Below are 12,055 nucleotides of genomic sequence, written 5' to 3' on the forward strand. Positions count from 1 at the left end.
CGAACGTTAACCTGCGTAGAGTACTGTGAGCAATTGATCTCGAATACCACTGGAATGTGATCGCTGCTGGTCCCAGCCTCAAATGTCTCCCAAGATACTACCGAAAGACCTGGACCCGAAAACGTAAGATCCAATACCGATCTAAACTGACCCCGCAGAAACGTTAAGGATCCCGTGTTATGACAACTGAACTGATTAGATGCCGCCCAGTCCCATAGACGCTTTCCACATTGGTCAGTTTTGAATCCCCATGATATATGATGAGAGTTGAAATCTCCAGCTAGTACGATCTTTTTTCCACAACTTAGAAGAATTGAATCTAATGTCCGTGTATCCAGCACACCCAAAGGAAAATAAGCATTAACCAATGAAAATTTGAAACCTCCTGGAAGAGTTAATTCTACCGCCAAAATTTCACTTTCTGTAGACATTAGCTGAAATGATATTTGTGCTCTGTGACAAAATCTATTCGATACAAAGGCAAGCAAACCACCACCTCTGGATGGACGATCTAATCGAAATGATCGGTAATTACATAAACTGTAGAATTTGTCAGGAGATAACCAAGTTTCTTGTAGTAGGATTACATCCGGATAAACCTGGGAAACTAAAACGTTTAAATCTGTAGAAGCATCAAATACTGATCGGCAGTTCCACTGCAGCACTTTCATCTACCTTCCGGTGGTGAAAGCACCGCAGAGGCTACTGCCTCTTCCAAAATATTAGCTGTTGCCTTGACCTGCGGGAAAATTTTCTTTGATTTCGAGCTCGGAATAGTATCAGTCGCATTTATGGGAGAAGCCCTTCGTTTCTGTACGCGCGAGTCAACATCCATGCTTGCGTTTTCCTGTGAATCTGCTGGGGAGGCCTGCGAGCCCAGACAGCTACCGCTTTTTGTAGGAAAGCTTGAAATCGGGCCTTCATTAGATGGAGTCTCATTTAAACCATCAACTTGCGAGGGAAGAGCGTTTCGGTTGAGCCCCGCTGACTGAATAGTCCCCGCTTGAGCCATTAGTCCCATTTGAGATGCTAATAATCCACTAAGGCATTCCGTCACATTTTCTACGACTCTTTCCATAATTTTGGCCATAGCTTTTTCTACAGCTTCTGCTATCACTTGCGAAATATTTGCATCAGTCATCGCCTGGTGTCGTGCAGTTACGCTAGCATATCCATGTTCTCTTTCCTTTACAGCTGAAATAGCCTCCCTTCGCGAGCACCGCCTTTTATCCATAATCTCTAAGCCTTGGATTTCCTGCGCTCTAGCTGGGCAGGTGGGTTCATCAGCTTTGTGAGCACCTCCACACAGGCAACACTTGTGCGACTGAGCAGTGCAGTCGTTCGGGGAGTGACTCTCTCCACACATACAGCATCGCATGCCAGATTTGCAACCTCCCAAACTGTGTCCATATCGCCAGCAGTTGCGACATTGTAATGGACGCGAGGCAAGCGGATCTACTCTAAAAATCAGCGGCCACATTTTGATTTCCGAAGCGCATGATGTACCTGCAAACGTGGCAATCACCGACTCTGTTGGCACTCGTTTGTTTTCGACCATTCTGTTGCACCGGTAAATTGCTATCGCACCAGCTGCGGAAAGCTTCTCAAGTGTCTCTGCTGTGCTTAAAGTAGCGTCTACTCCGCGAACAATTCCCTTGGTGCAGGCAAGGTGCGGTGGGATGAAAGCACTCACTTGCATTGCTCCAAATGACGAGCATTTTAGAAGATCATACACACAAGCCTGGTCCGGCGATCGGCAGACAATCCCACCTTTGCCAAACTGCCGGACATCAGTAATGTGAAGATAGTGGCGCGTGGCCGCCTGTAGTTCCGCCTGCACCGCTTTCGGGTTGGTAAGTCGAATGGATCCTCCGTGCAGGGGCACTAGCGCTACAGGAATACTCCTCACACCACTGCGAAAAAACGCTTCAAGCGGCATTTGATCAGGTGAGAGAGTGGCTGACCAAGGCGGAGACCGCCCTGGGCCATCACCAGGAGAAGTTGTCGACATCAGTTGTGCTAGCAGCCGATAAAACAGCAAATCACCTTCCAATCACTACTATTTAGATCCGCCCGACCCTTAGGCAAAAACCTTGAGTGCTCACTCAGCTGTCTTGAGGGCTTGATGAACCGGAGCAAGAACGCAGCCGCTCTGGAACACAGGCTAGCGGGTGCTTCGAACTCGAACTCCAAAAAAGCTCGCCAGTTTCTATAATACTATATAATCGATACTATAAGATAGCGCTGAAAGCGTGCAGCCGCCAAGAACGTCTTCTTTTTCAGTCATTCCCGCTGCGCCTCTCTAGCGCGCCGGTTGTCTTCCTTTTCGTCGCCAGCGTATAGACAGACACAAATATGGACGCGGCATTACCCTCCCTCCAGAGCGAGCATCGTCTCGATGCTCACGAAGTAGCAGTCGATGCGCAGTTAGCGTGTGGGCGGTCACATCACTCAGAAAAGTACGGCTTCGTGCATACCACGTGCACTGTCTCAGGCAGATGCTGGCGCTTTGAACAAGAAGAGCCGTCAGCGACGACTTCGTACGTGACGTCGCTAAGGCGGCGCAGAACCTTGTAGGGTCCGAAGTATTGGCGCAGAAGTTTCTCCGAGAGGCCTCGCCGTCGTACAGGGAACCAAACCCAGACTCTTTCCCCGGGCTTAAAGGTGACAAATCGATGGCGGAGATTGTACCGTTGAGCGTCAAGTTCTTGCTGGCTAGTTATTCTGACGCGGGCAAGCTGTCTTGCTTCCTCGGCGCGCTCAGTGAAATCTGCGGCGTCCGTCTCTGAATCACAGTCATGAGGCAGCATAGCATCAAGCATCGTAGTTACGTCTCTGCCGTGAATTAGTGCAAACGGTGTCATTTTCGTTGTTTCCTGGAGTGCCGTATTATACGTGAATGTGACGTACGGCAAAATCCTGTCCCAATTCTTGTGTTCCACGTCGACGTACATGCAAAGCATGCCGGCGATAGTCTTGTTCAGTCGTTCCGTAAGTCCATTTGTTTGTGGGTGATAAGCTGTCGTCTTCCTATGCGCTGTACCACTGAGCGTAAGCACAGTGCGCAACAGCTCGGCTGTAAACGCGGTACCTTTGTCTGTTATCACGCCCGCGGGAGCACCATGTCTCAGCACGATGTTCTCAATGAAGAACCGGGCCGCTTCAGCTGCAGTGCCGCTCGGAATCGCCTTGGTCTCGGCGTATCGGGTGACGTAGTCCGTCGCCACTATAACCCATTTGTTGCCGCTGTCCGATGTTGGAAATGGGCCCAAAAGGTCCATGCCAATTTGAGCGAATGGAGTCTCTGGTACTGGAACGGGATGTAATAGCCCAGCGGGTTTGACCGGTTGTACCTTGCGCCGCTGATAGTCAATGCATGTTCGCACGTAATGTTTCACCTTCACTGCTATTCTTGGCCAGTAGTATTGTTCTTTGATGCGTGTCAATGTTCTTGTGAAACCGAGGTGGCCCGACGTGGCTTCGTCATGACGGGCTTGCACAATTTCTTTGCGGAGGATTTCCGGAGCTACCAGCAGATAGCTTTTGCCTGTTGTTGAGAAATTCTTCTTATAGAGAATTCCGTTACTCAAGCAGAATGCTGATAAATTTCTCGAAAATACTCTCGGCGCATTCGTGGCTCGTCCATTCAAGAAGTCGATTAGTGAGTTGAGCTCCGGATCGTCTTGATGTTGCCGGGAGATGACAGCCGCATCGACAACTCCTAAAAAGCCTGCGCATTCATCATCCTCTGGGCTCGGTGGTTTAATTGGTGATCTTGACAGGCAATCGGCATCTAAGTGCTGCCTTCCCGACTTGCAGACTACGGTCATGTCGTACTCTTGAAGCCGTAAGCTCCAGTGTGCCAAACGTCCAGACGGGTCTTTCATGTTGGTCAACCAACACAGGGAGTGGTGGTCGCTTACCACTTGGAAAGCGCGGCCATATAAATACGGGCGAAACTTTGCAACTGACCAAACGACAGCCAGACACTCCTTCTCAGTTGTTGAGTACTTGGACTCAGCACGGGACAAGGTTCTGCTAGCGTAGGCAACTACTCTCTCCGCACCATCTTGGCACTGAACAAGAACAGCGCCGAGGCCCACATTGCTGGCGTCTGTATGGATGGCTGTTGGTGCATCCTCATCGAAGTGAGCGAGTACGGGCGGAGTTTGTAGACGCTGCCGCAACTCGTTGAACGACGCTCCTTGCTCTTTGCCCCATCCATACAAACGCAACATCTTCCCTGGTGAGGCGGGTGAGTGGAGAGGCGATGCGCGCAAAGTCCGCTATAAATCGCCGGTAATAGGCACAAAGACCCAGGAAACGTCGGACCGCCTTCTTATCTACAGGCCTTGCGAACTTTGCGACGGCTGCAGTTTTATCTGGGTCAGGCTTAACGCCTTCCTGACTGACCACATGCCCCAGGAACTGAAGTTCTTCGAAGCCGAAGTGGCATTTTTCTGGTTTCAATGTTAGTCCTGCGGACCGTATGGCTTGAAGGACAGACAGCAGCCGTTTTAGGTGTTCCTCAAACGTGGCCGAAAAAACAATCACGTCGTCAAGGTACACAAGACACGTTTTCCATTTCGGACCGGACAGAACGGTATCCATGAGCCTTTGAAACGTGGCTGGGGCCGAGCATAAACCAAAAGGGAGGACTTTGAATTCATAAAGCCCGTCAGGCGTCACGAATGCGGTCTTTTCTCGGTCACGCTCATCTACTTCTATTTGCCAGTATCCACTATTGAGGTCCATTGACGAGAAGTAGCGCGCATGCCGTAGCCTGTCCAAAGAGTCGTCGATCCGTGGCAGCGGATAAACATCTTTCTTCGTAACGTTGTTGAGCTTACGATAATCAGTGCAGAAACGCAAGCTGCCATCTTTCTTTTTCACGAGTACCACCGGCGATGCCCAGGGGCTTTTTGATGGTTGGATCACACCATCTTCTAGCATCTTCTTGACCTGCTGCTGTATGACCTCACGTTCTTTCTGAGCGACGCGATATGGGTTCTGTCGGATGGGTCTTGCTGTCTCTTCCGTGATTATACGGTGTTTAGTCAGCGGCGTTTGACCCACTCGTGACGTCGAGGAAAAGCAGTCCTTGAACCGGTCAAGAAGTTCCATAAGACGACATCTTTCAGTTGGCGTTAACCTTGGGCTGATGTCGACATCTGGTGCCTGCGGTGCTTTACGAGCCGTTGCTTCCCCTTGCATAGCAAGGCAGTCGTAAGAGTAGTCGAGTTCCTCGAGGTATGCCACAGCAGTGCCTTTACCATTGTGCCGGCGCTCGTTCGTAAAATTGGTAAGTAGCACCTCCGTACGGCCATCAACTAAGCTGACGATGCCGCGAGCGATGGCAACGCCTTGACGGAAGAGAAGGGCAGTTACACGTTCGGCTATGGCGTCTTCATTACACTGCACGCTGCAACTGACGGAAACAAGGCTACATGACAGCGGCGGCACGCAGACGTCTTCGTCTGCCACACGTAACGCCCTGGGGTCTTGGCCTGCGTCCGAGGTCACGGGATTGTCAGAGGCAAATGTTATAACGCCTTCACGTATGTTGACAACGGCGCCGTACTCCCTTAAGAAGTCCATTCCTAGTATCAGAGGTTTGCAGCACTCCGGTAGGATCACGAATGAGGCTACAAAAGCTCTATTGCCGATCGTGAGTCTTGCTGTACATTTGCCTGAAGGCGTCATTACCTGGCCTCCAGCATTTCGAATGTAAGGGCCCGTCCATTCCGTTCTGACTTTCTTGAGTTCACCTGCCAGTCGCTCACTTATAATAGAAAAGTCTGCGCCAGTATCGACTAAGGCCGTCACTTCAAGCCCATCAATTGTCAGGGTGAGGTCGGCAGTCGCAGTTTTCTTGGCGTAACCTTCTTGTTCGTCGTTCTCATGTTTCGGCAACAATGGGGGATTTTCGGCAATTCGAGGACCTGCAACCTTCCCCCCAGAGGTCGCTGCTTTCAGTTTCCCCGCCGTGGGTTGGGAGACCGACCTCTAACGGCGTCAGCAAAACTACGGCGGCTCGGTGAAGCAAAACGAGCCGGGGATGGTGAGCGCGTCCGGAAGGTAGCGGAGCTCTCCTGCCGGCCAGCCAGGTCGTCGTCGATGGAGGCGCGGCTTTCACAAAACTGTCGGCGCGTAGCGGCAGGTGCACTTCCGCGGAACCCAGCTGGACGATGGGGGCAAAAACGGTAAATGCGTCCTGGCTCTCCACAACTGTAGCACAGTGGCCGACGATCCGCAGTGCCCCGCAGGGGCGTCTGCGAAGCAGGCGTTTGGTGTGTAGCGACACCACGGACCCGAGCTAACGGGGGGGGGGGTTCGACCCCCTCCCACGCCTAGCCGTGCGTGGCTTTGCCGTGCCCGGGGAAAAGGGGATCCTGGGGGTTGAGCCGGCGCCGGGTGATTGGACCTTTAAGGCCCCCCGGCAGAGGCAACACACCCCTTTGGCCCCGGCTTCACGTAGACGGCACCCCTGGGCTGACCCACCCAGGGGAAATCGGCAGTCGCCTTTTCCTATCTTTCTCTACCACATCTTCGTCTTTCTCTCTCACTTTTAGCCTTTCCTGTCTTCTCCTCTCTTCCATTTACTTCAAGGTTTTCGTGGCGGCAAGGGTTAACCTTGTGTATATGTCCTTCCTTGGGCATTATATATTAGGTTATAGTGGTCATGTACAGCTGGCGTCTGTGGTCCTATAACGGGCTGCAGCGTCCCCTCGTTGGGCTCGGCATGGCCGCCGAAAATTCTCACATACTTATGAACTCTAATGCCTTCCCCAAACTGTCTGATCGCCCTCTCGCAAAGAGATGGCGCACCGAAGAAACCGACATCTTTTCTACGCCGAAAGAAATCTTCCCTCGTTTTCATGTAATCCACTGCACAGATCCTCAGAAGACCGTCAGAACTCTTTCCCCATTTATTGTTGCCAAGTGTCTTGCTGACACAATTGGACCCGGCTACAAGGCCACTAAAATGATTAGCGGCGACTTGTTGCTTGAAGTACGAGACAGTGCACAGTACAGAAAGCTTTCAAACCTTGTGGCATTCGGCGCTGTTCCAATCACAGTGACCCCTCACCGGTCAATGAACACTGTTCGAGGAGTGATCTCCGATGATGACCTTCTAAACTTGACCGAAGAAGAGCTCCTTGAAGGATGGAAGAAGCAGAACGTAACTCAGGTGCAAATAATTAAGATCAAGAGCGAGAACAAAGAAATTCCGACAAAATTTTTGATCATCACTTTTGCTTCAACTGTCTTGCCAGAGTCCCTTGAAACTGGGTATACAAAAACAAGAATCAGACCCTACATCCCCAATCCACGTAGGTGTTTTAAGCGCCAACGTTTCGGCCATGGTTCGCAGAGTTGCAGAGGCCAACTGACCTGTGCCAAATGCGGGAACCACGAACACTCCTCCGACATCTGTGACAGTCCGCTCCATTGTCCAAACTGTGAAGGTGAGCACGCGGCATACTCTAAAGCCTGTCCTACATGGAAAAAGGAAAAAAGACATAATCACACTAAAATACAAAGAATATATCTCGTTCAGGGAAGCACGAAGGCGGTGTTCACCTTTCTATGGCACATTCTATGCTGATGCGGCGCGTCGGGGGGCAGCGCCGCAGCGGCCTTCGCCACAAGCCCAGCTCGCGCGCAGCGAGCCGTTGGCTGTGGCTCCTGCCCCCGTGGTGGAAGCAGTTACCTCTGCTCCACCCACCCCGCAAGAAAGTCCCGCTACACTAGGGTCGCTGGCACCAACACAACCACCGGCGAGAGCCTGCGCTACGCGAACCTAACACGCAGGACCGTCACGACCCGTCACGGTGGGCGCAGCCAAGGCTGCCTCACTCTCTCCGGCCTCAGCTGGCGCTGTCGAAGAACAGCGCAGCCTGGACCCGAAGACTGTCCCATCTACCTCCGGGCTGGTGGGCTCAAAAATCTCGTCCTCTCTGGCGAGACTTTCACGGGAAACCTCCCGCTCGTACGAGCGCTCGTCCGGCGCCTCGCAGGAGGCAATGGACACTACACCTATCCTAACGGCGCATCAAACGCCCAAGGAGCGGCGAGCGTCCCTCGACCACTCCAAAAAAGGTAAGACTCGCGTCACAGGGCCCAGAACGGGCCCTGCAATCTGAGGCAGTACCTCTTTCCTCTCACAGCACCAACTCACTTTCACAATGGAAACACAGATTATGCAGTGGAACGTGAGGGGCCTTCTTAGGAACCTCGATGACGTTCAAGAACTCCTACACAAACATAACCCAAAAGTGCTGTGTGTGCAAGAAACACACCTTAAACCAAAGCATACGAACTTCCTTACACACTATATCACTTTCCGCAAAGATCGTGATGATGCGCTCGCGTCGTCTGGCGGTGTTGCCATCAAAATAGACAAAAGTGTAGCATGTCAACGCATGCAGCTGCAAACACCACTGGAAGCGGTGGCCGTTAGGGCTGTTCTTTTAAACAAACTCATTACCATTTGCTCACTTTATATACCCCCACACTATCAGCTACACAAACATGAATTTCAGTCTTTTATAGATGAGTTGCCAGAACCTTACGTTGTTCTCGGTGACTTCGATGCACACAGTAGCTTGTGGGGCGACTCTCGCAACGATGCGCGAGGCCGGCTCATTGAGCAATTTCTGCTCTCTGCGGGTGCATGTCTATTGAATATGAAGGAAACAACATTTTATTGCCTTGCCAACCAAAGTTATTCATCCATAGATCTTAGCATTGCTTCTCCCATACTTTTACCTTATCTTAACTGGAGCGTTATAAAAAACCCTTTTGGGAGTGATCATTTTCCAGTACTCCTGCGAACAACAAAACAAAACGAATCTCCACCACAAGCTCCGCGGTGGAAGGTCAATACAGCCAACTGGGAAAAGTACCAACGTCTTACTGCAAGGATCTCTTGGGCCGACATGTCTTCCTTAGGAATTGACGCTGCAGTTCAATATTTCACTGCTTTTATAATTGACGCTGCCTTGCAAAGTATACCTGAAGTAAGAAGTGCGGTAGGTAAACGTCGTGTTCCTTGGTGGAACAACGAATGCCGTGAAGCTCGCAAGAAGCAGAACAAAGCGTGGGGGCTACTACGCGATTCCCCCACTGCAGAAAATCTAATCAATTTTAAGCAGGTAAAATCTCAAGGGCGGAGAACGCGCCGGCAGGCCAGAAGAGAGAGTTGGCAAAGATACATATCAAGTATCAACTCCTACACGGATGAAGCTAGGGTATGGAACAGGGTTGGTAGGGTACAGGGTCGACAAACATACTCTCCTTCATTGGTGAACACACATGGAGACACATTGGAGGACCAGGCAAATTTCCTGGGCGGACATTTCGAACATGTGTCCAGTTCGTCACATTACTCCGAAGCCTTCCAACGGTATAAAACACAGGCAGAAAGACAGAAGTTAGAACGCAAAAGTGCTAAATGTGAGGGATACAACCGGCCTTTCTGCTTGGCAGAGCTGCAGGCAGCACTAGCTTGCTGCACCGGGTCTGCTCCAGGTGCCGACCGTGTAGTATACGAAATGTTGAAAAATCTACCACATGAATCACAAAACACCCTCCTTTGTCTCTACAACGGTGTATGATCGTCCGGCGAGATCCCCTCTGCGTGGAAGGAGGCTATTATAATTCCAGTTGTGAAAGAGGGCAAGGATCCATCTTTGGTTTCCAGTTACAGGCCTATAGCCTTAACAAGTTGTCTTTGTAAAGTTTTTGAAAAGATGATAAACCGCCGGTTGTTACATTTCCTCGTATCCAACAAACTACTTGACCCCTATCAGTGTGGCTTTCGAGAAGGTCGGTCCACTACTGACCATTTGATACGTATCGAGGCACAAATTCGTGAAGCATTTGTCCATAAACAGTTCTTCTTGTCTGTCTTCCTCGATATGGAAAAGGCTTTTGATACAACGTGGCGGTTTGGAATTATGAGAGACCTCTCGCACTTAGGCGTGCGTGGTACAATGTTAAATATAATAGAAAGCTACTTGTCGAACCGCATATTCCGTGTTCGAGTGGGCAATGTACTATCAAGACAATTTGTGCAGGAAACCGGAGTTCCTCAGGGTGGGGTACTCAGTTGTACTCTTTTTATTATGAAAATGAATTCTGTTCGTCTGTACATCCCACGTAACCTGTTTTATTCTAAGTATGTAGATCATGTGCAGATAGGGTTTAAATCCTGTTCTCTCGCAATCTGTGAGCGACAGGTCCAGCTTTGTCTCAACAAGGTCTCGAAATGGGCTGATGAGAACGGGTTCAGACTGAACCCACAAAAAAGCACTTGCGTCCTTTTCACAAGAAAAAGAGGTCTACACCCTGATCCTGAAATTTTCATGCGGGGTGAGCGTCTACCTGTCAACGGAGAACACAAATTTCTAGGCATAATCTTAGACGCAAAGTTATCCTTTGTACAGCACATAAAATATCTTAAAAATAAATGTATGAAAACAATGAATATCCTAAAAGTGCTGCCACACACAACGTGTGGCAGCGATAGAGAATGTCTGATGAACCTCTATAAAAGCCTCATACGCACCCGTCTAGATTATGGAGCGATCGTTTACCAGTCTGCAACGCCAACTGCTCTGAAAATGCTGGACCCTGTCCACCATTTAGCATTCGTCTTTCCACTGGTGCCTTCAGAACAAGCCCTATAGAAAGCCTCTACGTGGAATCAGACGAGTGGTCTCTTCATTTACAGAGGTCATACCTATCTTTTAAGTATTTTTTGAAAGTGAACGCAAGCACTGATCATTCCGCATACCCTGCTGCAAATGACCTGTCCAGTTGCCAGCTTTTTCACAACAAACCCGCTGTGAAGGAGCCTTTCTCGCTGCATGTACGAGCTCTCGCTGTAGCAACAGGTGTCCCACTGCTCGAACACCGCTTAATGGCTCCTACTTTACAGGTCGCGCCTTGGGAGTGGCAGGTTATAGACTGTGATACTTCTTTTGTAGATGTCACAAAGCATGCCCCCCTCTACACATCCAGATGTACTTCCGTGAACTGCAGCACAAATACCGTTGCGCAGAAATTTTTACAGATGCGTCAAAGTCCCATGCTGGCGTGTCCTACGCAGTCGTCGGTCAATCTTATTCTTCTGGTACTTTGCACCCTAACGCAAGCATATTCACAGCAGAGGCACACGCATTACTGGAGGCCGTGAAACACATTAAAGAAATGAAACTAAGGAATGCAGTAATATATACAGATTCCTTAAGCGTAGTGAAAGCTTTAAAAACCCTCAAAACATACAGAAATCCTGTTATTGTATCGCTATACTCACTCCTTTGCACCGTATACTCGGCCGAACAGCATGTTGTAATATGCTGGGTGCCAGGACATCGTGGTATAAAGGGCAATGAGCTGGCTGACGAGCTCGCCATGTCAACTCATGCAAACGCTACTGCATCGTCCACAGCTGTCCCTGTAATGGACTTAAAGCCCCTATTAAGGAAAAAGCTCAGGGCTTACTGGCAGCGGTTATGGGACCGACAAGTAGAAAATAAGTTACACGTGATAAAGCCACACCTCGGTAACTGGCCACCCACATCGAACATACGTCGTACAGATGTAACACTCTGTCGACTTCGAATAGGACACACATACAGCACACATGCACACCTCTTGTCCGGTGGTGATCCACCTTTGTGTGATAAATGCGGGGAGCCACTCACCGTGCTCCACATTTTAATACAATGCAAGGAACTGGACGCTATTAGAAAAAAACACTTTCCGTTTCCCTACCGACGTCAAATACCATTGCATCCATCTATGTTCATAGGTAGGGAACCGCTTTTTACATACAAATCATTGTCCGCGTTTTTAAAGGATGTAAATAGTTTGCATGTCATGTTCTCCGGCAACCCGTAGCACTACCTCTGAGAAGAGGCTGCTGCTGCGGTGGCTACAACAAAATAGCACCTGCCTCGCGGCCCTTGGACACAAGGGCTGTGAACGAGGCATTCGTGCTCTGGCCATTGTGTGTATCGTTCATTATCACGACTTCCTGTCAGTA

This window comes from Rhipicephalus sanguineus, chromosome 9 (assembly GCF_013339695.2).
Source record: "Rhipicephalus sanguineus isolate Rsan-2018 chromosome 9, BIME_Rsan_1.4, whole genome shotgun sequence".
NCBI lineage: Eukaryota > Metazoa > Arthropoda > Arachnida > Ixodida > Ixodidae > Rhipicephalus > Rhipicephalus sanguineus.